Here is a 25580-nt window from a genome sequence, read left to right as displayed (position 1 = left end):
GTTCGATTCATTAAATTTGGAGGCTTAAATGCAAAATGTTAAATATCTCGAAAACGGACAAAATTTTTCCGCCTAATACGTAGGTTCGTAGTATCAGGAACAAGAAAAAACATAGTCTATTGATGAGATCAACGGTTCGATTCCTACTTAAGCCCTTTGGCATTGGCAGCTATCTATTTCTACAAGATGGTGGCTGCTCTTATGAGACACAAGATGGCTTGAGACGTCCTAGGGATGCTTACGCAAGATGGCGGACACAAAATGGTGACTATACATAGCTCCTTATGAGACGGCCTAGGGGTGCTCGCACAAGATGGCGGCTACTCTGATGAAGAAAGCTAGCTTAGAGGCTACTGCGCAAGATAACAGCTGCTGTTATGCATGCGGTGGAGGGCAATTTGAAATTATATGTGCTTAATCAACAGAGCACCCTGCTGCCCTCTTTAGCTGAAATGTGGTGGTGGATAATTTGAAACATTCTTTTGACAGCTATCATCTTTAAAAACAACGGCGACTATACATAGGCTGTTAAGGCCTTATCATTCTCCTCCTCCTCCTCCTCCACCTCCTTCTCTACCTCCTCCTCCGCCTCTTATGTCAAGGCATAGCTTTATATCGAACAAGTTTAAACCTGCATCGCGAAGGCAAGCGTGTGCAGCGATAACATTATTGTGCATGTTTAGACTTTCGAAACATAAGAAGAGTAGAATCAAACGCTGTACTCGATACGACATGTGATCAGAACATTGATTGATGCGTTCAGAAAAACAAAATAAGTGATCAAGACTAGAATCGAACAATGTACTCAATACATCATGTGTTTAGAATATGTCAGGGGATACGCTTGTTCTAAGAAGATCAGATTGAAACATAACAAGACTAGAATAGAACACTGTAATCGATGTTGTTAACTTCAACATGTGATCAGAACATTGATTGATGTGTTCAGAACACAAAATAAGTGATCATGACTAGAATCGAACACTGTACTCCATACAACATGTGATCAGAACATTGATCGATGTGTTCAGAACACGAAATAAGTGATCAAGACTAGAATCGAACACTGTACTCAATACAACATGTGTTTAGAACATGTTAGGGGGTACCCTTGTTCTAAGAAGATCAGAATGAAACATAACAAGACTAGAATCGAACACTGTAATCGATGTTGTTAACCTCAACATATGATCAGAACATTGTTTGATGTGTTCAGAGCAAAAGTACAATTTTGATGATTTGCGCAGCTAACTCGCTCGGTAAACGATATAGCCAAAGTATAACTTCAAATTATTTACCTTCCATCATTCGTCTTGTGTGTAAAAATCAGTCGAACAAGTTATCGCATAAACATGGCTGAAAAAAAAATCGTGATAGGGTATGGAACCTAGGGGTTACATCTTGTCAGAAGAGCAAAAAGGATGAAAGGACTCTTCCTCCTCCTTACCGCACATTCCTTGGCTAAAGGGCTAATGGGCTAAAGGGCTAATGGGCTAAAGGGCTAAAGGGCTAATGGGCTAAAGGGCTAAAGGTGCAACAACCTCATCGATCGCTATCAGCAAGAACGCTTGTACTTTGTAGAAAATTAATCTTTATTTGTAAATGGTTTCATGTTCAGAACAAGGAATGGAACCTAGGGGTTACGTCTTACGTAATAAAATCCCCGAGGTGCGATGAATTACGTTTTTCGAACTAGTGTTTGGAACACTGAACTTTTCAAGATGATAGCAGAGAGTTTAGCAATGTTCTGTTGTTGGATTTTAAATTCCGCGCTACAACATGCATAAGGTGGCAGCCTTGAGGTTTACTGTCGTAAAGATGGCAAGAGTGAGGTTAACAATGTTCTGTTGTTGGATTTTAAATTCCGCGCTATAACATGCATAAGGTGGCAGCCTTGAGGTTTACCGCCGTAAAGATGGCAGCAGTGAGGTTAGCGACGCTCTATTGTCCTTCAAAGTGAGGTTAGGGTTCGTCAAGAAGACAGCTGTCAAAAAAGCACGTGGCTATGTTTACCAAGCAAGAGCACGTGGTCGTGACGTCACGGTCACGTAGTATGCCGCCTCAGCATGCAAAGTTTAATGTCTACAACTACGTAGTAAACATTCTGCTATGTTCACAAGATTTTTTACACATAACTATTCTTTATGCTTTAAGTTCATTCACATAGGCTATGCTAAGATAGCAGCACAAACACATGCGAACTTTGTACATTCTAGTGGAATAAGTTTAGTACTATGTGCATCATGGATACATGATGTGTGCACGCATTTAAACTTGACTATACGTAATGCTGCTGCTTTGTTTACAAGATTTTTATACATTGCTATTCTTTATGCTTTAATTTCGTGCACACACAAGCGATAGTCGTACGCTCTGGCAGGAGAAGTTTAGTACGACAGTCGATGCATACATTATCGATAGGTGATGTGTACACGCTTTAGAACATAGCTCATCTTTATGCTTTAAGTTCGTGCACATGGGTTTGGGATACACAAAAGCGATTGCTACATGCTCTAGCGGAAGAAGTCTAGTACGATAGTCGATGCATGTAAAATCGATAGGTTATGCTAAGATAGCAGCACACTTACATGATTTTAGCACAATCTAGTGGAAAAAGTTTAGTATGATAGTCGTTTCGTGCAAAATCATTAGGTAATGTGTAAACGCTTTGAAACAAGGCTATTCTTTGTATTTTAAGTTCATGCGTACAGGTTATGCTAAGATAGCAGCACAATCTAGCGCAAGAAGTTTAGTATGAGACATGAAAAATCGATAGGTGACGTGTACACGCTTTGAAGCATGGCTATTCTTCGTACTTTAAGTTCATGGGTATAAGTTATGCTAAGATACCAGCACAATCTAGCGGAAGAAGTTTAGTACGAGATTCGATGCATGCAAAATCGATAGGTGATGTGTACACACTTTGAAACATAGCTATTCTTTGTACTTTAAGTTCATGTGTATGAGTTATGCTAAGATAGCAGCACAACCTAGCGGAAGAAGTTTTGTACGAGAGTCAATACATGTAAAGTCGATAGGTAATGTGTACACGCTTTGAAACATGGCTATTCTTTGTACCTTAAAGTCATGCGTATAGGTTATGCTAAGATAGCAGCACAATCTAGCGGAAGAAGTTTAGTATGATATTTGTTGCATACATTATCGATAGGTAATGTGTACACGCTTTGAAACAAGGCTATTCTTTGTACTTTAAGTTCATGCATCTTAGTTATGCTAAGATAGCAGCACAATCTACCTGAAGAAGTTTTGCACGAGAGTCGATACATGCAAAATCGATAGTTGATGCGTACACGCTTTGAAACATGACTATTCATTGTACTTTAAGTTCATGGGTATAGGTTATGCTAAGATAGCAGCACAATCTAGCAGAAGCAATTTAGTACAAGATTCGATGAATGCAAAATCAATAAGTAATGTGTACACGCTTTGAAACATGGCTATTCTTTTCACTTTAAGTTCATGTGTCTTAGTTATGCTAAGATTGCAGCACAACCTAGCGGAAGGAGTTTAGTACGATATTTGTTGCATGCAAAGTCGATAGGTAATGTGTACATGCTTTGAAACATGGCTATTCTTTGTACCTTAAGGTCATGCGTATAGGTTACGCTAAGATAGCAGCACAATCTAGCGGAAGAAGTTTAGTACGAGAGTCGATGCTTGCAAAATCGATAGGTAATGTGTACACGTTTTGAGACATAGCTATTCTTTGTTCTTTAAGTTCATGCGTCTTAGTTATGCTGAGATAGCAGCACAATCTACCTGCAGAAGTTTAGTACGAGAGTCGATACATGCAAATTCGATAGTTGATGTGTACACGCTTTGAAACATGACTAATCATTGTACTTTAAGTTCATTGGTATAGGTTATGCTAAGATAGCAGCACAATCTAGCGGAATAAATTTAGTACGAGATTTGATGCATGCAAAATCAATAAGTAATGTGTACACGCTTTGAAACATGGCTATTCTTTCTACTTTTAAGTTCATGTGTATAAGTTATGCTAAGATAGCAGTACAATCTAGAGGAAGAAGTTTAGTACGATATTTGTTGCATGCAAAATCAATAAGTAATGTGTACACGCTTGGAGACATAGCTATTCTCTGTACTTTAAGTTCATGCGTATAAGTTATGCTAAGATAGCAGCACAATCTACCTGCAGAAGTTTAGTACGAGAGTCGATACATGCAAAGTCGATAGGTAATGTGTACACGCTTTAAAACATGGTTATTCTTCGTACTTTCAGTTCATGCATCTTAGTCATGCTAAGATAGCAGCACAATCTAGCGGGAGAAGTTTAGTACGAGAGTCGATGCATGCAAAATCGATAGGTAATGTGTACACGCTTTGAAACATGGCTATTCATTGTACTTTAAAGTTACGCTAAGATAGCAGCACAATCTAGCGGAAGAAGTTTAGTACGAGAGTCGATGCTTGCAAAATCGATAGGTAATGTGTACACGTTTTGAGACATAGCTATTCTTTGTTCTTTAAGTTCATGCGTCTTAGTTATGCTGAGATAGCAGCACAATCTACCTGCAGAAGTTTAGTACGAGAGTCGATACATGCAAATTCGATAGTTGATGTGTACACGCTTTGAAACATGACTAATCATTGTACTTTAAGTTCATTGGTATAGGTTATGCTAAGATAGCAGCACAATCTAGCGGAATAAATTTAGTACGAGATTTGATGCATGCAAAATCAATAAGTAATGTGTACACGCTTTGAAACATGGCTATTCTTTCTACTTTTAAGTTCATGTGTATAAGTTATGCTAAGATAGCAGTACAATCTAGAGGAAGAAGTTTAGTACGATATTTGTTGCATGCAAAATCAATAAGTAATGTGTACACGCTTGGAGACATAGCTATTCTCTGTACTTTAAGTTCATGCGTATAAGTTATGCTAAGATATCAGCACAATCTACCTGCAGAAGTTTAGTACGAGAGTCGATACATGCAAAGTCGATAGGTAATGTGTACACGCTTTAAAACATGGTTATTCTTCGTACTTTCAGTTCATGCATCTTAGTCATGCTAAGATAGCAGCACAATCTAGCGGGAGAAGTTTAGTACGAGAGTCGATGCATGCAAAATCGATAGGTAATGTGTACACGCTTTGAAACATGGCTATTCATTGTACTTTAAAGTTATGCTAAGATAGCAGCACGATCTAGCGGATGAAGTTTAGTTCGATGGTCGATGTATGTAAAATCGATAGGTGATGTGCACACGCTTTGAAACATAGCAATTCATACTGCTGCTCTGTTCCCAAGACTTTTAAGAATAGCTAATCCTAATGCTGCTCTTAGCGACGTCGAGCTAAGGATTGATTACGTGACCGTGACGTCACGACCACGTGCTCTTGCTTGGTAAACATAGCCACGTGCTTTTTTGACAGCTGTCTTCTTGACGAACCCTAACCTCACTTTGAAGGACAATAGAGCGTCGCTAACCTCACTGCTGCCATCTTTACGGCGGTAAACCTCAAGGCTGCCACCTTATGCATGTTATAGCGCGGAATTTAAAATCCAACAACAGAACATTGTTAACCTCACTCTTGCCATCTTTACGACAGTAAACCTCAAGGCTGCCACCTTATGCATGTTGTAGCGCGGAATTTAAAATCCAACAACAGAACATTGCTAAACTCTCTGCTATCATCTTGAAAAGTTCAGTGTTCCAAACACTAGTTCGAAAAACGTAATTCATCGCACCTCGGGGATTTTATTACGTAAGACGTAACCCCTAGGTTCCATTCCTTGTTCTGAACATGAAACCATTTACAAATAAAGATTAATTTTCTACAAAGTACAAGCGTTCTTGCTGATAGCGATCGATGAGGTTGTTGCACCTTTAGCCCTTTAGCCCATTAGCCCTTTAGCCCTTTAGCCCATTAGCCCTTTAGCCAAGGAATGTGCGGTAAGGAGGAGGAAGAGTCCTTTCATCCTTTTTGCTCTTCTAACAAGATGTAACCCCTAGGTTCCATACCCTATCACGATTTTTTTTTCAGCCATGTTTATGCGATAACTTGTTCGACTGATTTTTACACACAAGACGAATGATGGAAGGTAAATAATTTGAAGTTATACTTTGGCTATATCGTTTACCGAGCGAGTTAGCTGCGCAAATCATCAAAATTGTACTTTTGCTCTGAACACATCAAACAATGTTCTGATCATATGTTGAGGTTAACAACATCGATTACAGTGTTCGATTCTAGTCTTGTTATGTTTCATTCTGATCTTCTTAGAACAAGGGTACCCCCTAACATGTTCTAAACACATGATGTATTGAGTACAGTGTTCGATTCTAGTCTTGATCACTTATTTCGTGTTCTGAACACATCGATCAATGTTCTGATCACATGTTGTATGGAGTACAGTGTTCGATTCTAGTCATGATCACTTATTTTGTGTTCTGAACACATCAATCAATGTTCTGATCACATGTTGAAGTTAACAACATCGATTACAGTGTTCTATTCTAGTCTTGTTATGTTTCAATCTGATCTTCTTAGAACAAGCGTATCCCCTGACATATTCTAAACACATGATGTATTGAGTACATTGTTCGATTCTAGTCTTGATCACTTATTTTGTTTTTCTGAACGCATCAATCAATGTTCTGATCACATGTCGTATCGAGTACAGCGTTTGATTCTACTCTTCTTATGTTTCGAAAGTCTAAACATGCACAATAATGTTATCGCTGCACACGCTTGCCTTCGCGATGCAGGTTTAAACTTGTTCGATATAAAGCTATGCCTTGACATAAGAGGCGGAGGAGGAGGTAGAGAAGGAGGTGGAGGAGGAGGAGGAGGAGGAGGAGGAGAATGATAAGGCCTTAACAGCCTATGTATAGTCGCCGTTGTTTTTAAAGATGATAGCTGTCAAAAGAATTTTTCAAATTATCCACCACCACATTTCAGCTAAAGAGGGCAGCAGGGTGCTCTGTTGATTAAGCACATATAATTTCAAATTGCCCTCCACCGCATGCATAACAGCAGCTGTTATCTTGCGCAGTAGCCTCTAAGCTAGCTTTCTTCATCAGAGTAGCCGCCATCTTGTGCGAGCACCCCTAGGCCGTCTCATAAGGAGCTATGTATAGTCACCATTTTGTGTCCGCCATCTTGCGTAAGCATCCCTAGGACGTCTCAAGCCATCTTGTGTCTCATAAGAGCAGCCACCATCTTGTAGAAATAGATAGCTGCCAATGCCAAAGGGCTTAAGTAGGAATCGAACCGTTGATCTCATCAATAGACTATGTTTTTTCTTGTTCCTGATACTACGAACCTACGTATTAGGCGGAAAAATTTTGTCCGTTTTCGAGATATTTAACATTTTGCATTTAAGCCTCCAAATTTAATGAATCGAACCTGCACGGCACGTTATACTCTCTACCATAGCTAAACCTGATCATGTTACGAAGACTCGCTTCAATACAAGCTAAAACAGAGCAAATGCCAAAGGGCCTAAGTAGGAACCGAACCGTTGATCCCATCATTAGACTATGATTTTCTTGTTCCTCATACTGCGAACCTAGGTATTAGGCAGAAAAATTTTGTCCGTTTTGCTCTACGGTGCACTGCTTTCGAGATATTTAACATTTTGCATTTAAGCCCTAAATTTAATGAATCGAACTAGCACGACACGTTAGCCTCTAAGCTAAGAGCAGCAGCCATCTTGCGCAAGCACCCTTAAGGCGTCTCATAAGGAGACGTGTATAGCCGCCATCTTGTGTCCGCCATCTTGCGCAAGCATCCTTAGGGCGTCTCTAGCCATCTTGTGCAAGGACCCTTAAGCCGCCTCATAAGAGCAACCGCCATCTTGCGCAAGCATCACTAGGGTGTCTCATAAGGAGCCTTGTATAACCACCATCTTGCGCAAGCATCCCAAGGGCTGTCTCATAAGAACCTGTGTATAGCAGCCATCTTGCGTAAGCACCCTTAAGGAGTCATGTATAGCCGCCATCTTATGCAATTAGCGTCGAGAGAGGACTGCTGTAGAATTTTTCTTTTTAAATTATCCACCACCACATTTCAAAGGTATCTAGCTAAAGATAGCAGCACTGCGTATGACAGGTGACGAATTTACATCTACTGCGATAAAGAGGGCAGCACGGTGCTCAAAGATGGCGGATGATAGCTGCACGTGGCTATGTTTACCAAACAAGAGCATGTAGAATTTGCCGCCACCACATTTCAAACTAAAGAGGGCAGCACTATGCTCTGTTGATTAAAGATGGCGGATGGTAGCTGTCAAAAAGCACGTGAGTTTGTTTCCAAACAAGAGCATGTGGAATTTTTCAATTTGCCGCCACCACATTTCAAAGGTATCTAGCTAAAGATGGCAGCACGGTGCTCTCTTGATTAAAGATGGCGGATGATAGCTAACAGAACTTTTCAAATTGCCCGCTACTACATGCTTAAGGTAGTAGCCATAAAGAGGGCAGCACGGTGTTCTGTAGATTAAAGATGGCGGGTGATAGGTGATGAAATTGCCCGCATGATAGCAGCACGGTGCTCTATTGATTAAAGATGGCGGATGACAGCTGTCAAAAAAGCACGTGGCTTTGTTTCCCAACAAGAGCACATAGAATTTTTCAAATTGCCGCCACCACATTTCAAAGGTATCTAGCTAAAGAGTACAGCACTGTGCTCTGTTGATTAAAGATGGTGGATGGTAGCTGTCAAAAAAGCACGTGAGTTTGTTTCCAAACAAGAGCACGTGGAATTTGCCGCCACCACATAGAGGGCAGCACGGTGCTCTCTTGATTAAAGATGGCTGCTGTCACGTGGAATTGTCTGCTACCACAGGTATCTAGCTAAAGAGGGCAGCACTGAGGTTTGCGATGCAAGATGGCTGCTGTCAAAAAGCATTTTTCAAATTATCCGCCACCACATTTCAAAGGTAAGTAGCTAAAGAGGGCAGCACTGTGCTCTATGGATTAAAGATGGCGGATGACAGCTGTCAAAAAAGCACGTGGCTGTCAAAAAGCACGTGTATTTGTTTATCTCGAGCTAGTGAGGTTAAGTTGGTAGCACTAAGGTTTAGGCCCGCCAAGATGGCAGCACTGCCGATGACAGGTGACGAAAGAGGGCAGCACAGCGCTCTGTAGTTTAAAGATGGCGGATGACAGCTGTCAAAAAGCACGTGGCTGTCAAAAAGCACGTGGCTTTGTTTATCTCGAGCTAGTTAGGTTAAGTTGGTACCACCGAGGTTTATTCCCGTCAAGATGGCAGTACTGAGGTTAGCGATGCGTTGTTGTCTGTCAAAAAGCACGTGGCTTTGTTTACAAATCGGTCAAAAAGCACGTGGCTGTCAAAAAACACGTGGCTTTGTTTACCTCATGCTAGTGAGGTTAAGTTGGCACTACTGGGGTTTAGGCCCGTCAAGATGGTAGTACTGAGGTTTGCGATGCGTTGTTGTCGATGACAGCTGTCAAAAAGCACGTGGCTTTGTTTACAAATCTGTCAAAAAGCACGTGGCTGTCAAAAAGCACGTGGCTTTGTTTACCTCGCGCTTGTGAGGTTAAGTTGGCACTACTGAGGTTTAGGCCCGTCAAGATGGCAGTACTGAGGTTAGCGGTGCGTTGTTGTCTGTCAAAAAGCACGTGGCTTTGTTTATCTCGCGCTAGTTAGGTTAAGTTGGCAGCACTGGAAGAGGCCTCTGGCTGAGGTGGAGGAGGCCACTGGGAGGCCACTGGCTGAGGAGGAGGAGGAGGTGGCCACTGGGAGGCCACTGGCTGAGGAGGAGGAGGAGGCCACTGGCTGAGGAGGAGGCCTCTCCCGAGAACCGGAGGAGGAGGAGGCCGCCGAACCATCCAATTATACTACTAGCATAGCAGCTAAAGTAGGGCTAAAAATCGCTGTCAATAAAACAGAATTTCTGACCAACATCAGAGAAGCACCCAACTTCATTTCTTTGGGGGACAAAATAATACACAAGGCCAACTCACTCAAATATCTTGGAGAATGGATAACCCCAAATGTTAATGAGGATCTTGCAATGAAGAGTAGATGCACTAAATTAGAAAGAGCCTATCATCATTGTAAGAATATATACAAGTATAAATCCCTCTCCTTGAATCATAAACTTAGACACTACAACACCGTAGTAAGACCATATGTACTGTACGCCTCAGAATGCCTAAACATGACCCGGAAAGGACAACTCAGAAAACTGGAACTGAAAGAGCGGAAGATCCTCAAGGATTATGGGTCCCATTAAAGAAGGAGATGGCTACAGAATCAGGCACAACAAGGAACTGTACAGTAAAATAGAGAGCATTACAACAGATATGGTCACGTAGTCAGGATGGACAGCCAGAGGCACACGTCAAGGATCTTCAACATATGGCGTATGCATATATATATCACGCATTTCGAGTATGCATGGACTTGAAAATTATTTAAAGGTTGTTCAAAGCCTGATGGAATTGTACACGATTCATAAGAAGCGGGTTTATACTAGTAGAAAAGTCGGCTATTAGATTGAGTGTTCCATGTGAACTGCATCCTACTGCCATCTGTGAGCACAGCGTGAAGTTCAGCGCTGCTCTGCCAATTATCGATCGAGTTCGACAATATGTGCGAAGTTGTTTTTTTTCTAGTTGTTGTTGGAGATCGTGAAGCCAAACTGTTGGAACTTGGTCGTAGATACTTGGTTTTTAAAAAGAAACCCGATCAATAAGATGAAGACGGGCGTGATGTGGTTGATTTTCGACCCTGGTTAAATTTGTGGCCAACCGGCCACAAATTCTAGTTGGATTTGTGGTTTGTTTATCAATTTGTATTTGCTTCCGAGAAATTGTAAGTACCCTGCACGATGATATCTGCATGAATACCCTTTCCCACCGAGGTATCTCCACAATCCTCAAGATTTTTGGTTTGGACTGAACAAGTTAAAAAGATTTGAATTGCGAGTACGTTTTAAACTACGGTTATAAAGAGGAATTTCTTTATCACGCGGTAGCTTTTACTCTGGCGTTAATAAGATGTAATTTGTTAAAATCGGGACTCAGATTTCTTATGTGTTGGTAAATTTGCATTTCAAAACTTCTTGTAACAGATAGTTAAGCGTCATTTCGGTGGATCACAGATGAAAATCGGTAAGTTGGAGTTGTTTGGTCGATGTCTATCTGATAATGTTTTGAAGCCATGTTTTAATCGCGACACGTGATTCGTTTCTATGGGAACTGTTGTAAACAAATATGGATTCCCTGTATTGATAAAACAGCTGATAGCTGTCGATTGTATCTTTGATCTGGTGTATGGACTCGTATTGTACTCCAGTTTACTAATTCTAATATCGAAATACGTCTTCCTTTCCTATGATTTAATTTAATGACGATTAGGTTCTATTTCGCCTAAAACTTGGTAACATTTATTTGCCACCTCGGTTATTTCATCGAATTATACTAGACGTGTCGAGAAACAAGCCTCAACTTACCGTTAATTATTCCACTACTGCTCTACTAATTAAATTGATTGATTAATTTGGTTTCCAAGGATTGTGATCCCAAGGTTTATTTCTTATATTTTCAAGGGTCGACCCAAGTTATTATATCTTTTCTTTTAGTGTGATGATAATTTTCTTTTCTTTTAATCATCGAATTGTAAGTTCGAAAGTTATTACTGTCCTTTGAGAATTGAAGTCCAGATCCATTAAAGTTGGTTTAAATTTTTAATCTGTCTTTCCTTTATAGTTAGTATATTCTCTTGGGTTTTGATTCACATAGCCTCTGGCACCGAGTGTCCGTTTTTCATGCCTTTTTTTCTTTGGACATCGTGGTAAGTATTTCATTTCCGTAGTTTTCTTGTAAGGTCCAGTGTTGCGAACTAGTACCGATTGGGTAGTGTTGGAGAAACCAAGGTAGAGTTGGTTGTTATACTGTTGTGTTGTAACAAACACTGTATCTAGAGGTAAAGCAACAAATGCCATATGGACGAATTTAGTGCGGAAAGACCTACAATATACCTAAACATTGATCACATTGACATTTATAACCGTGATAAGTTCAGAAAGTTAGTCAAGACATCTAACTCTCTCCAGTCACTAACAACTAAATCACTGCGTCCAGGAGTAGGAGTGAAATGGACTCAAGGAAGAAAAGACATCCATAGCGCTAGAATGAAGGAATACTGGGCTAAGAGAAAGAAAAGAGCTCACCAGAGTTAAGAACCACGTGGTCCATCGTAGGCCTAACGAAGAAGAAGAAGAGTAAAACAGACTTATTCAGGCATTAAGAACATCCCAACAACTCTAAATTTGTCGGATATCGCCTTTAAAGATAGTGAGATGAGCCTAATGAATAAAGGAACAAAAATTTCATTGGCCTAACCATCGTTAAATAGAAGACGTAATAACCACTACAGCTGTAGTAGAATCTAACATAAGGACATTGCCTTTAAAATTGCAAAATGACACAAGATTCGAGGTTAAAAGGAAATTTCCAACTTTAGTAAAAGACACAAACAATAATTTAAATCCCGATCTCCCTAAACAAAACGAAGAATTAAAGCCTAAAATTAACGAAAGTGATATAATAGCAACCAAAGATGAGCCTAAAATTAACGAATGTGATATAATAGCAACCAAAGATGATAAAGGGGAAACTACAGTTATCTTAAATAATCAAGAGTACATTAAGAAAACATAGGAATTTTTCGAATGGAGCCTATTCGAAAATACAGAAAGATCCTACAGTCAAAATTCGACAGAATCTAAAGAAATTGCTTAAAAATTCGTCTTTCCTCTTTAATGAACTAGAGTGTCAGAAGCTAATAAATATCGGTCCTAAGATACCAGCAGCCAGAGCCATGCCCTAAGTCCACAACGTCAATATGCCCATACGACCTATAATCAACTGCATGAATAGCCCAACTTCGAAGACTTCCAAATGTATACACCAATTTTTGAGGAAGCACTATAAATTTAACAATAATTCTACAGTCAATAACTCAATTGATTTCTATGATAAGCTTAATAAATTCGATCTACAAGCACATCACAAAATGTGTTCATACGACATAACTAACATGTACTGTTTAATGAAATAATCAAACTTAATTTTTTCAGTCACAGCAAATTAAGTAGGTGTGAAGCAGAAGAATTCATTAATGTATTGAGATTCGCTATAAGTAATAATCACTTTACATTTGATCAAAAGATATATCATCAAATGTGCTTGGGAATGGGCGAGCCTGCATCAGGTATACTGGCTAACATTTATATGGATCATTTGGAACATGTTAACATTGTGAATAACATAAAAGGACTAAATTTTTGGCTGAGATACGTGGACGACATGTTTGTCATAATAGACAGTAAAGAGAGTGATTTTTTTTGCTATTTGCTTTACGTCGCACTGACAGAGATAGGTCTTATGGCGACGATGGGATAGGGAAGGGCTAGGAATGGGAAGGAAGCGGCCGTGGCCTTAATTAAGGTACAGCCCCAGCATTTGCCTGGTGTGAAAATGGGAAACCACGGAAAACCATCTTCAGGGCTGCCGACAGTGGGGTTTGAACCTACTATCTCCCGAATACTGGATACTGGTCGCACTTAAGCGACTGCAGCTATCGAGCTCGGTAAAGAGAGTAATAGTGGTATTTTAGATTTTTAAATAATTTAGAGAGTTACAAAATTCACTAAAGAAGGAAGCAAAAATTCGTTAGCTTTTCTAGAAATAAATATAAAAAGAGTAGGAAATAAATTTGACTTCCAAATGTATAGAAAACCGACGTTTGCTCCAATAACGATTAAGAACGGTTCACTCCACCCCAATTCTCAAAAACAGGCGACATTTTAAAGTTTGGTTTACAGAGACTTTAAGGAAAGAACTTACTGGCACTCAATAATGGTTATAAAATAGAGATGTTTAACAAGATCATTAACAAGGTGGAAATAAAACTGGCCACAAATATTATATCAGATAAAAATAATACATCCAAGTTTGCAACTTTTACATTTACTAACGCAGCTATATACCAAGTCACTAATACCACCAAAAAAACGAGATATTACATTGCCTTCAAAACCCAAAACACGAACCAAAATAGTATTTTCAATCACAATAAAGTTAATATATATACTGAAAGAGATTTTTTTAAGAAGAGTAAAAAAGGGAAAAAATTACGGAACTGGATAATATATACATTCATTTAGATTAGCAAAACAATAATAAAAACCTAAATAATGAAATTGAAATAAAGAATCCCCTTTTAGTAAATTACCGAAATTAATACAAATGCACATTCTGATATAAATAAATTCTATAATCACTTTTATCCGACAAAATTTAAAAGCTTATTGACACAAATAAACTCAACTCCTCCCCTTACTTCTCCTAGGCAGTCCCCTCCACCATCTACTGTAGCTATCAATGCACCGCCTGCCTTCACTTCCCCTTCCCACTCCCCACCAAAACGCAAGTTCATCCACACTCAATCATATAAGGAGCGCAATCGGAACAAGTAGTTCTCAAGACGCTGAGAGTAACACTACACAATTACGCAACAGTAGGAAGAGTAAGTGATTAATCTTTCAATAAGAAGTTTATACAGAATTGTAATCGAAGCTTTAATCAGAATGTTTATTTTTATTACAGATATATCAACAAGCTCAATTTGGAAACGTACGGTGTTCATTCAAATTCTACTTCACATCAGACGGTTTTATTTTACCTACAAGTACATTCAGAAACAACACTGACGTATTTACAATATAGGATTAATGCCAATAAATTTTGCACCAGTGTTACTCCAGTTAACAGCGAGAACAAGGTAATGGTTCATAATATAAACAATTATCAACTGCATAAAATTGTTAATATAGTCAACGAAAGTTTAATAACAATTACACAAGTCAAGAAATACTGAATCAATACAATTAGCCAGATCTCAAATGGTTTTAAAATGTTTTAAAAGGATGTTCAACAGATGAGTCTCGTCAATAAATTTAAAGGAAAATGATGACACTAAGATTTCATACAAATATGTTTTAATTAAAGACATAATTTTCATTGTTATATGATTTGAAGTATATTATAAGATTTGTCACTCATGTTTACAAAGCATATTTTAGCTCAATAGAATATGATCACAATTTAATAAGGTTCTAAATCCTTAATGGCTTATCATGTATTGAATAGGTGCTGTTTAATAAAATTATAATAATTTGTATCACAAGCAGATCTTCAATTTTTTTTTGTCCAACCCTTGTCCCGTTTCCCTACGGGGTCGGGTATGAGGTGAGATGAATTTGTCGTGGCGGTTTTTTATGACCGGATGCCCTTCCTGACGTCAACCTCATCAGAGGAGTTAATGAGAGATGAAATGAATGACGTGATATATGATAGTAGGGAGAGGGTGAAACCCGGTGCCGGCACATAGCCTACTCCTGTCGAATAGCACCAAGGGGTCTGCTCAAGGCTTAACGTCCCCATCCGACGGACGAATCACCATAGGAGCAGAATAAGCACCTGGCTGCTTACCGGCTGCCATCTTGCTTGCAGTCTGAGGTGATATTTGATATTGTGCTCACAGCCACAGGGACTTACATCCCGCAGCGAGCGACTACACCATGATCTAATGACTGGATTGATGTAGCTCTCCATATAACCCTATCCTGCACTACTGTACATGTTCATTACATTGTGTCCTCTACAATTCTTACCCACTGCACTTTATTTCAATATCAGCCGAACTCATACTGGGTGTTTTTTACTCCTTAGGGTGGAACTTCCGCAAAATCATTCACCTCACATCAACTATGTTCATTAACACTTTGACACCTGGCACATCCACCTCACATTCATCATCTTTAGACGGGTTCAGTTCCCCACGTTTCACTTCCATACAATGCCATGGACCCACAACACAATTATTAATGTCTTATACGAAATTAATTTCTTTTTAATGGTCCATATTGATGACGGACTATTTTCAATAAGATGGGCAGGTCCAGGAGTTCTTAAAAAATAAGTATTTTCCAACACTCCAGTAATATTAGAATACATCGATAGAACATTCTCATGTACTGTTTTCTCACCAATCTAATTTAACTATGCAATTTTAACAGTACCAAGATTATTCACGTGGATCAACAACCCGCATACTTAAACCGAGAATGTCTCCACAAAATAATAATAGCAGGTCTATTTTTACAAACAATGAAAAAGTGTTCATCACAAAAATCAATTCCAAATATTTTAATATTACAATAAGGCATAAAGATTAAATACAAAAAAATGTATATCAAAGAGCATTCTAGTATACTTACCTACACCATATAACTGTGTATGTACACACAATGTGTTTTAAGATCAAATGTGCCTATATTTTATAACTATTAAAAGCAAAATATACTTATATGTTCACAATAATACCAAGAGAAATATTTTCAAGTGTTGTAGTAACTTTGTCAGTTGCAATGTTTAGTGTTCATATTCTGAAAGAGTTTCTTTTAGGATCAATAATAATAATAATAATGTTATTTGTTTTACGTCCCACTAACTACTCTTTTAAGGTTTTCGGAGACGCCGAGGTGCCGGAATTTAGTCCCGCAGGAGTTCTTTTACGTGCCAGTAAATCTATCGACACGAGGCTGACGTATTTGAGCACCTTCAAATACCACCGGACTGAGCCAGGATCGAACCTACCAAGTTGGGGCCAGAAGGCCAGCGCCTTAACCGTCTGAGCCACTCAGCCCGGCTCTTTTAGGATCAAAACAGTGTTTTATACAGATAGGCTACAATATCAACCAGCAGAATTTCAAGATGCATGTGCAAGCAAATCAAATTACATGGACTTAAAAGTTAATGAATGTAAATAGTTTTACACATAGGCCCTAGTACGCGTTACACATTAGATTAAGTGTGTATGTAAGTTATATCTTCCCCAAACAATGTATTAAGGCTACAGATGACCTTAGGGAAAGGTCAAAACTAGTCCCAATGTATAATAAACAATAATAAGAGTAGGCCTATAACATACGGGACTGAATGGGTCGACCTGCCCATCCAGTTAAAAGTAGTCAAATCATCAATACGGACCAATAAAATTAAATGAATATAATTCTATTGATAATGTTACAACGAGAATACCGGTATCTATGTATTACCCCTAAGAAAGCTCTCTGGGTAATATTTAATGTACAGTAGATAATATACAGTAGGCTGAAGGTATATTTGCCGTTGTCTTTTGTATAACAATAATTATGTACTGAACAATAAAGTTTACCTGATTTCGTATCAGTGACCGTACTATGTTGAGATCTAGAAGACTGGCAACAGCGAACGACTGAGATCCCAACATTATGAGCAGTTGTTAGAGGCTGTGAACAGGGAGTAAAGTGAAAGAAATCACAAATACTTGAAGAAAATCTGAAGACAAGCACGGCAATCTGCCAACAAACACAACGTAATCAGTTGCGGAAATCCCATATGCACCGCACAAAATAGATGAATATGAACATAACGTAACAACAAGCCAACCATTTCAACAGCAAACCAGAAATAGATAGCCTATTTGACTAATTTACAACCAGTGTGGTGTTCCTCGTCTCCACGAATATAGGCCTGGTGTCATTCACTTATCCCCATCAGTGAGAGCTCCAAAATAAGTGAGATCGGCCAGCTGTTCTTTATGGTCCAATTGTTCGTATAGCGGATAATAAATCGTTTATTATTATTATTATTATTATTATTATTATTATTATTATTATTATTATTATTATTATTATTCTCGGCTACATAGCTAAATGGTTAGCGTGTAGGCTTTTGGTCCAAAGGGTCCCGAGTTCCATTCCCGGCCGGGTTGAGGATTTTAGCATTCATTGGTTAGTTCCGATGGCTCATAGGCTGGCTGTGTGTGCCATGTTTATCATTAAAATTCATCATAGGCAGGGTTCCATCCCCACAGACTGCGTCAACTCAAAAGATTTGTACCAGGCCTCTTCGGAAGCAACCCGCCTTCAATTGTAATAACAATTATTTTTTATACCGCTATTATTATGATAGATGAATGATTAAAACAACCAATGTTGAATCGCAAAGTCCCACTGCGCATATAAATGTTCCACTTCATGTTACGATAATCAGTCAATCAATCAATCAATCACTACTGATTTTGCATTTAGGGCAGTCACCCAGGTGGCAAATTCCTTACCGGTATCCGTTGTTTTCCTAGCCTTTTCTTAAATGATTGCAAAGAAATTGGAAATTTATTGAACATCTCCCTTGGTAAGTTATTCCAGTCCCTTACTCCCCTTCCTATAAACGAATATTTACCCCAATTTGTCTTCTTGAATTCCAGCTTTATCTTCATATTGTGATCTTTACTACTTTTAAAGACACCACTTACACTTACTCATCTACCGGTACTGATGTAATTCCACACCATCTCTCCACTGACAGCTCGGAACATACCACTTAGTCGAGCAGCTCGTCTTCTTTCTCCCAAGTCTTCCCAGCCCAATCTTTGCAACATTTTTGTAACGCTACTCTTTTGTCGGAAATCACCGAAAACAAATCCTGCTGCTTTACCTTCAAATTTTTCCAGTTCTTGCATCAAGTAATCCAGGTGAGGGTGCCATACACTGGAACCATACTCTAGTTGGGGTCTTACTAGAGACTTATATGCCCTCTCCCTTACATCCTTACTAGTGGCGTGCATTGTTCGAACTTGAGACGGTAACCATGAGTGAAGCGTGTAAGCTAAAATGCCCGAGTTTCCTCCAATTCGTTCGACAGGGCATGTTCGAAGCGAAGCATGCTGACTAGGAAGGATGGCCTTGCTTGCTTTACTGACGTTGCAAGCTTTTTTTCTTGACGGGGGGCCCCCGTAGCCTGCTCCCCCGGCGTGGCAATCGACACAATCTACATTGCCTCCGACATGCTATTAGTTTCTGAGTAGAAAAGAGATAGCAGGGAGAGTGGGAAGTGATACAAGGAGTATCTGCCGGTTTCCGAGTTAGACGCGCTACCACGGCAAGAGTTTGTATTGGTTAGGTGGTGTTGAGGTATGGTATTGAAGGGTCAGGGAAAAAAATCACATAGGCAGAAAGAAGAAAGAGCCTACATGTAAAACCTGACATCTTTTGATAGCACATGCAAGGATGTGGGCTGGAAAAAGACCAGAGGTTGTGTTAGTTAGGAATAAGTGTCATGCAATCATAACCATTTCCTTGCCATTTTCTGTTATTATGGGGATGAGTCCTTCTTTTCACTGCCGGGTCGGCTCGGGTCTGCTAGCGTCTGGGCTTTGGGCCACAGGTTCGTCCCAATGTCCAGCAGCCAGCAGTCCCTGGTGCCAAGTCTCCTTTTGGAGAGGGGAAATTAGAGCCAAGCCTTGCATGCAAGAGGCTATTTCCCCCTGTCAATGTCCCTCTATGCAGTGTTGTTGGAACACACTTGTCACTGCAGATCTAAAACTAAAGTTATTAATAACATATGTATATACAGGTTCTCATTGGAGTGCCGGCTGTTTGCCTGCTCTCATGTCCAGCGTTCTACCTAAATTAGAGTGAAATAACTCATTAAACAGATATATATTAGTGTTGTTTGTAGGGCGCGGGCTGGTGTTCCGCTCCCATGTCTCTGTCGGGGAGCGGGGTTGGATTGATGCGTCCTTGGCCGTCGGGCTGCGTTGCCGTCGTCTTCTTAAGTTGTACTTCTTATCAATCTTCCTCGCCTGGTCCCTGGGTATAGGACAGCTGAAAAATATTTACAAATTTACATAGGTGTCTGCAGTATGTGGGTTTATGTGGCATATAGGTGTCAGCTTGGGGGGAGGGGGTTGGCTATCGACCCCTCGCCCACCCAACCCTGTGGTTGAACAGAATGTGCTTCGGTGTGGGGTACTTTGTGTAAAGATCGACGTCGTAGCGTCCGATCCCGCTTACTAACGGGTTGATCTTATTACTCCATGACTTTCTGTACATTTTTAGTGTCTGTTTACGTATGTGGTGCCTTATTCAGGTGACTTTCGCAATACCGCGTAGTTGGCGTATTGGCGTGTCGTAAGGGAGTCTGGCTGCTGCTCGTATGCATTTGTTTTGTATTAATTCCAGCTTATCCAGGTTCGTCATTCCAGTGAACCCCCACGCTGGGGCTGCGTATATTATTATTGGTCTAATGAAGGTCTTATACATGTTTATGGCTACTTCCGTGTTTATACTGGACTTTTTGTTCAGTATAGGATATAGCTGGCTAAGTCGTATGTGTGCTTTTCTTTGGATATCTTTGATGTGGTGTAGCATGGTGAGCTTTCTGTCTAGGACTACTCCTAGGTATTTGGCTTTGTCATGCTACACTATATCTTCGTTGAAAAGCTTTAGCGGTTTTATGTTGACTGGTCTGCGAGTGCGTCTGTTCTTCTTAGTGAACAGCACGGCTTGGCACTTGTCAACATTGACCTTGATGCGCCATTTCGTAAGCCATGGCTGGAGAGTTCTTAGTGCTACTTGAAGCCTCTTTCGAGCGCACGCTAGCTGTGGATGTTGAACTGTGATAGCGATGTCATCAGCGTAGAAGTGTGTGGTAGTGAGTTCTGTAGTAGGCATGTCGTTTGTATACAGGACGAAGAGGACTGGGCCGATAAGGGACCCTTGGGCTACACCCGCTCTAATCTTACGCGTACTTGACAGTGTGTTGTGTACGTCTACTTTGCAAGCAATGTGGTTTCTCCAGATATAGGGAAGCCCTTGTTTACATAGAGCAAAGCCCGGGAATTCGGAGGTATAAAAGGGCGAAGGAATGGTTAAGTTACTCGTTAGTTTTGAGCTGAAGTTCCCCATACCACGTGAATCGACGGACAGCGTTTAGGCGAAAATTCAAAGCAGTGAATATAAACTAATCGAGAAAGATGGGTTCAGTTCTGATGTTCGGAAGAATTTCCCGCTTGTGGTCACTGCAGATAGTCAGCAGACAGGGTGTCTTTCCTATGAAACTTGCAATCCACTGTTAACATATAAATATGATAGGCCTACAACTCATTTAAAAAGCACGTTTGCAAATTTAATGCTGGCTTTTCTCGCCAAATATTACCCGGCATTAAAAAAGCAAACCATAACTAGCGCGTGTGTTTCCATGTGTGCCAAAATATTCCGACCGTTTAACACTGTTGCCGGAGAAGGCTTTAAAGAATTAGGGAAGAACTGATTAATATCGGTGCTAATTTTGGAAAAGTAGATGTTGTTGATGTGTTACCGCATTCTTCCACCATCAGTAGAAACGTCCAAGCAAAGGCAGATGAAATAAGAAGCGAAATAATGCCGCTGGTTATTTTTGCTATGCACGACGAATGTTGCTCGGCTACTGTTGATTTGTGGACTGACCAATACAGTCAAACCCATTATCAGACGCTGACTACGCAGCGTATAGACAGAGAGTGGAAGCTAATCAGTAATGTGCTTTTTACTACAAAGTTTCCAAATACAAAGAAAACAAGTTCAAGTATAATTGAGGAAGTTCACGAAAAATGTCCGAGTTAAACATTCCTCAGTGTGATTATAAAGACATGTTTTTTGGTAACAGATCAGGGTTCAAACATAAAGAAAGCTTTCGAAGAACACAGACGTCTGCCTTGAGCTGCTCACTGCATAAATATAGCACTTGCGCACGTATTCAATGAAACGAGATTTCTTGTGGAAGATGCTCCAATATCTGCAAACACAATAAACGCCGCAAAGGCAGTAGTGAGGTATCTGAAGAAAAGCGGTCTTGCTGCCCAGCTTCAAACAACGGTGCAGCAAGAAGTAATGACGAGGTGGAATAGTCTCTATACGATCTTACAGTCTTTTCTAAGCAGTATGATCAAATTTTTGTGTTGTTGCGAAATCATAATGCGTTCCAAATGTTAGATGCCTTCAGTTATGAGGTTGCAGAAGATATGGTAGCTTTCCTTAAACCATTCAAAGAAGCAACCGATGATCTGGGACATGACACAGAACCAACAATTCACTTAGTACTCTTGTGGTTCCATAAACTGCGGTAGCTCTGCTTAGTCAGTGAATCAGACAGTGAGGTATTTGTTAGGTAATGATTGACTTCTTTATTTTCTGTCACTTAAATAGTATGCATATAGTCATTCCATTAATATTATGTTGAACCTTGATTTCACTCTCGGGAAATCCGAAAATAAAAATCAGAGCTCACAAGCTACCAAGTGAAAAGGTACAGATCTCAAAATAGCCACATTTCTATGGCCTCTGTTTCGTCGGCTGAAAATGTTAGAAGAAGATTAAAGGAATTACGTAATGGACGAAGTCAGACGCATCTGTATAACATCTGATATGTCAGGTTCGTAATATAATTTGCTGTGTGTAGTTACTTAAGCGATTGAATTACAACGTCCATCAAACATCTTGTTAAATTTCTTTATTTCTCATTGTATGTTTTTCTCTCTGTAAATCTTTCACGTTGCACTTTGCGTGCATCGACCAGCCTACAAGAGCCTCCGAAGAAAAAGAAAAAAATTGTCAATGGATAAGCGACAGCTCAGCTGCTGGCGACGAAGTAGGGATGCACTGCAATATGAATGCTATTGGAGATGATGACGACCTACTGCGATGGTGGAAGGAACACGATATTAGTCTGCCTACTCTGTCAATAATTGCCAGACGGACGTTGTACATCCCAGCAACCAGTGCAAGTAGCGAAAGAAACTTTAGTGAAGCTGGAATGCTTTTAACTAGACCAACACCAAGTCAATGACTTACGAATACATAACAATGAGAACAATAAATAATTAGTTTGCACTTAATTCCCAGTTCGGAGGTAGAGTTTGTGCACTAGCCACAGAAAACCTTAAACAAAGAGGAATTTTTAATTACTTTTGAGGTTTATATTTAAGTTTATTAGTTACTATGACTTAACTTGAACAGTTGGTATAGTTAGTAGTGAGACATATAGCCCATGCATTAATAATGCGTATTTAGTTTCCATATGAAGCAGTAAAGTATGCTAACCAGAAAGAATACACTTAGCAGCACGTCTCCATTTCTCCGACAGGAGTGATATTTACTACATTATTTACAGCATTGACAAAGCGGAGGCGGGACGGTTTTTTCTCCGGGTACTCCGGTTTTCCCTGTTATATTTAATTCCAGCAACACTCTCCATTAACATTTCATTTATCAGTCATTTATCATTGCCCCAGAGAAGTGCGACAGGCTTCGGCAGCCGGCACATTTCCTATCTTCGCCGCAAGATTCATTCAACCCCTGACCCGGTCGAATGATTGGAAACAGGCTGTGGATTTTCATTTTCATTTCCAGTATTGCTTACATACGAGCTCAGTATATTGTAGAATCACAGTCTAAAAATACGAGTTTAACTATTGAAAGTTACATGCCCAGTCATAAGTCCACCATTGAGGCAAAAGCGAATGTGATAAAGGTGCGCGGGACAAACAGCAAAGTACGGCTAAACAAGAACGAGGGGAGGCGACCATTTCTATCTGTGCCTGAGACAGTGAGTATGGCTTGTCTCGCCTGTGAGAAGCGAGGTTCGGTCATAGCCATATTCGCTAAATGTGAACCGAGCATACAGCGTGTTTTGCACGACACTATTCCTAAACACCATCATAACCATGTGCAGAGATCTGTATCCTTCATTTACAGTCATATTTATGTGATTACCCCAATGAAGATTTTCCGTTATACACTGCTGTTTGTATAAAGTGAAACACCAAGACCGAGAGCTGTGATCACTCCACACATTAGGGACATGACAAGACACAAATGATTACAATTACAGAACAGCACATGCACGGTGACCGTGGAAATTCAGTATGGCATAGCGCCATCACGCGCTGCAATCAGAGCCGCTAGCCGTCGTGGCATGGAATCAAAGAGCGCCTGAATATACCGCTGGGAAATACTCTGCCACGCGGTTTGTAGGCGCGTCCACAAATCATCAACAGTGGCTGGAGGAGGACCTGAACGAACAAGGTGTCGACCGACCATATCCCAGACATGTTCAATGGGTGACATATCCGGCGAACGGGCAGGCTAGGGAAGCAGTGGTATCCGTCGTCCTTCGAAGAACACTGGCATATTCCTTGCCATATGCGGCCGGGCATTATCCTACTGGAATATGGCGTCTGGAACGGCCTGCAGGGGGGACAGGGCCTCGGGCTGTGAAACCTCCCTGATGTGGCGGTAGCTGTTCAGATTGCCCGCAAGACGTAGGAGGCGAGATCGCATGTTATAGGCAATTATGCCCCAAACCATCACACTTAGCGTTTGTACGCTATGCCGCTCAACAATACAGTGTGCCCGACGGCGCTCACTACGGCGGCGTCTAACGCGTTTGCGGCCATCACTGTAGGAGAAGTTGAAGCGGGACTCGTCCGAAAACATTACATTTTGCCACTCAACACGCCAGTGTCATTGTTCACGTGCCCATTGCAGTTTACGGCGTTGGTGGTTGCCGATCAATGGAAGCCGGCGCAATGGCATGCGTGCCACCAGTCCGGCCCTCAGAAGATGGCGTCGAACCGTCGATGCAGACATCCCCACACTCGTTACAGTGCTCCAACATCGAGCCAACACCGTGGACGAAGCTGTTCTGTCCGTTACGACCAAGCGGACAAGATGGCGGTCATCTCGCGCTGTGGACACATTGTGTCGTCCAGTACCCTGTTGGCGCTGTGTATGGCCCTTTTCTCTCCACTGGTTCCATATACGCCTGACTGTTGAAGCAGCGTACTCTGTACGAGCCACAATGTTATGGAACGACAGACCCATCTCCCGGAGCCTATCATTCTGCCCCGTTCGAACGCACTCACCTGCTGCTATTCGCTCCTGTGATATCGGCGGGGCATAGTGGCACTTAGGTATATGTTTCCACTTCGTATGACGGCTCCGCACTGACTGAGCGTTGCATAACACTGCCCTGGCCGGTCACACACAGAAGGGCACTGCTGGATCTACGTGCACACCATCTCTCTGCAATTTAAATCACTTAATATTGTTCCACTGTTCTACACGTACACTGATTTTGGCGTATTTCAGACCATTGTTTCTGAGTGTTTCACTTTCTACAAACAGCAGTGTATTAACACCTAGCTACTTCCAATGATCCCAAAAAGGAACTTTTACGCCATCAACGCAGTAATTAAAACTGAGAGGACTTTTCCTATTTGTGAAACTCACAACCTGACTGTAACCCCGTTTATCGTCATACCATTGCCTTCTGTCCATCTCACAACATTATAGAGGTCACTTTTCAGTTGCTCACAACCTTGTAACTTATTTATTACTCAGTACTCAATAACTTCATTTGCAAAACGCCTTATGTCTGATTCCACTCCTTTACTCATTAATATACATAAGAAAACATATAGGTCCAATAATACTGCCTTGAGAAAATCCACTCTTAATTATTACTTGGTCAGATAAAGCTTCGCCTACTCTAATTCTCTGAGTTCTATTTTCTAGAAACATAGCCACCCATTCAGTCACTCTTTTGTCGAGTCCAATTGCACTCATTTTTGCCAGTAGCTTCCCATGATCAACCCTATCAAATGCTTTAGACAGGTCAATCGCGATA

The sequence above is a fragment of the Anabrus simplex genome, chromosome 3 (genome assembly GCF_040414725.1).
Source record: "Anabrus simplex isolate iqAnaSimp1 chromosome 3, ASM4041472v1, whole genome shotgun sequence".
NCBI classification, from domain to species: Eukaryota; Metazoa; Arthropoda; class Insecta; order Orthoptera; family Tettigoniidae; genus Anabrus; species Anabrus simplex.
Note: the sequence above shows the minus strand (reverse complement) of the source record.